Source organism: Equus przewalskii, chromosome 29 (assembly GCF_037783145.1).
Source record: "Equus przewalskii isolate Varuska chromosome 29, EquPr2, whole genome shotgun sequence".
NCBI classification, from domain to species: Eukaryota; Metazoa; Chordata; class Mammalia; order Perissodactyla; family Equidae; genus Equus; species Equus przewalskii.
Genome location: NC_091859.1, coordinates 19,474,951 through 19,478,196, shown reverse-complemented (window position 1 = coordinate 19,478,196; position 3,246 = coordinate 19,474,951).

Sequence of the window (3,246 nt, the reverse complement as noted above, 5' to 3'; positions counted from 1 at the left end):
AAAATACTTAATCATACTAGTTACATAAAAATAAATGGTAGACTTTAACATCTTGAAAGGAAAATAAGATAAAATAGGTTTCTCTAAAGAATGCCAAGCCCAGAATTACTTAATATATATAAAGAAATATATGAAGAAATAGAAAATCTGAACAGACTAATTACTAGTAAGGAGATTGAATCAGTAATTCAAAAACTTCCTATAAACAAAAGTTCAGGACCAGATGACTTTGCTGGTGAATTCTACCAAACATTCAAAGAAGAATTAACACCAATCCTTCCCAAACTCTTCCAAAAAAGAGAAGAAAAAGGAACACTTCCAAACTCATTTTATGAGACCACGATTACCATTTGGTGTCATTAACTGACACCAAAACCAGAAAAACACAGCACAAGAAAGGAAAATTTAGGCCAAGAACTCTCCTGAACATACATGCAAAAATCCTCAACAAAGTAGTAGCAAACTGAATTCAACAATACATTAAAAGGATCATACACCATGATCAAGTGGGATTTATTTTAGGGATGAAAGGATGGTTCGACATCGACAAATAAATCAACATAAAATACCACATTAACAAAACGAAGGATAACAATCATATGATCATCTCAATAGATGCAGAAAAAGCATTTGACAAAATTCAACATCCATTTATGAAAAAAAATCTCAACAAAGTGGGTATAGAGGGAACATACCTCAGCATGGTAAAGGCCATAGATGACAAGCACACAGCTAACATCATACTCTCCAATGAAAAGCTGAAAGCTTTTCCTCTAAGATCGGGAACACGACAAGAATGCCTGCTCTCACCACTTTTACTCAACTTAGTATTGGAAGTCCTACCAGAGCAACTGGGCAATAAAAAGAAATAAAAGTCATCCAAATTGGAAAGGAAGAAGTAAAACTGTCACTAATTGCAAATGATATGATTCTATATATACGGAAAACCCTATAGACTCCCCCAAAAAAACGAATTCAGTAAAGATGGAGGATACAAAATCAATATACAGAAGTCTGTTGCATTTCCATACACTAATAACAAACTATCAGAAAGAGAAATTAAGAAAATGATCCCATTTACAATTCCATCGGAAAGCATAAAATACCTAGGAATAAATTTAAGCAAGGAAGTGAAAGACCTGTACACTGAAAACTGTAAGACACTGATGAAAGAAATTGAAGAGGACATAAATAAATGGAAAGATATTCCATGCTCATGGATTGGAAGAATTAATATTGGTAAAATATTCATACTATCCAAAGGAATCTACAGATTTCAATGCAATCCCTTTCAAAATTCCAAAGGCATTTTTCACAAAACCAGAAGAAAGAATTCTAAAATTTATATGGAACCACAAAAGACCTCTACTAGCCAAAGCAATCTTGAGAAAGAATAAAGCTGGAGGCATCACGTGCCCTGATTTCAAAATATTATTACAAAGCTTTAGTAATCCAACAGTTGGTAGTGGCATAAAAACAGACACATAGATCAAAAGAAGAGAATAGATAGCTCAGAAATAAACCCATGTATATATGGTCAATTAATTCTTGACAAAGGAGCCAAGAATATATAACGGGGGAAAGGATAGTCTCTGTAATAAATGGTGTTGGGGAAAATGGACAGCAATACGCAAAAGAATGAAACTGGATCACCATCTTCCATCATACACAAAAATTAACTCAGAACGGACTGAAGGTTTGAATGTAAGACCTGAAGCCATAAACTCTTAGAAGAAAACATAGGCAGTAAGCCCACTGACATTGGTCTTGGTGATAACTTTTTGTATTTGACACTAAAAGCAAAGAAAATAAAAGCAAAAATTACTAAGTAGGACTATATCAAACTAAAAAGCCTCTGTACGGCAAAGGAAACCATCAACAAAATGAAAAGGCAACCTACTGAATGAGAAAATATTTGCAATTCCTATATCTAATAAGGAGTTAATATCCAAAATACATAAACTCATACAACTCAATAGCAAAAAAAAAAAAAAATCCAATTACAAAAATGGGCAGAGGATCTGGATGGACATTTTTCCAGAGAAGATATACAGATGGCCAACAGACACATGAAAAGATGTTCAACATTACTAATCATCAGAGAAATGGAAAAAGCACAATGAGGAGGCTGGCCCTGTGACCAAGTGGTTAAATTCGTGCACTCTGCTTCACTGGCCCAGGGTTTCGCCAGTTTGGATCCTGGGCGCAGACACGGCATGACTCATCAGGCCATGTTGAGGCGGTGTTCCACACAGCACAACCAGAAGGACCTACAACTAGAATACACAACTATGTATTGCGAGGCTTTAGGGAGAAGAATAATTAAAAAAAAAAAAGAATACTGGCAACAGATGTTAGCTCAGGTGCCAAACTTGGGGAAAAAAAAAAGCACAATGAGATATCCCCTCACATCTGTAGGCTATAATAAGAAGATGAGAAATAACAAGTGGTGGTGAGGGTGTGGTCAAATGGGAATCCCTGTGCACTGTTGGTGGGAATGTAAAGTGGTGCAGCCACTACAGAAAACAGTATGGAAATTCCTCAAAAAATTAAAAATAGAACTACCACATGATCCAGCAATTCTACTTCCGGGGATTTATCCGAAGAAAATAAAAACACTAATTCAAAAAGATACATGCACCCCATGTTCGTTGCAGCATTACTTACAACAGCCAAGATATAGAAACAACCTAAATGTCTACTGACAGATGAATGGATAAAGAAAATGTGGTGTGTATACACACACACACACACACACACACACACACACACAAGGGAATATTATTCAACCATAAAAAAACATGAGATCTTGCCATATGTGACCACATGAGTGGACCCTGAGGGCATTATGCTAAGTGAAATAAGCCAGACAGAGAACGACAAATACCACACGATCTCTTAGGCACAGGGATTGGTGGTTGCCAGGGGTGAGGGCGGGTGAAACAGATGAAGAGGGTCAAAAGGTGCAAACTTCCAGTTATAAGACAACTAAGTCAGGAGGACGTAATGTAGAGCACGGGAACTACAGTCAATAATACTGTATTGCACACTTGAAAGTTGTGAAGAGAGCAAATCTTAAAAGTTACCATCACAAGAAAAAAAATCTGCAACTACGTATGGTGATGGATGTTAACTAGACTTATTGTGGTGATCATTTCACAATATGCCTAAATACTAAATCATTATGCTGTACATTTAAACCAATACAATGTTGTATGTCAATTAAATCGCAATAAAAAAAATACA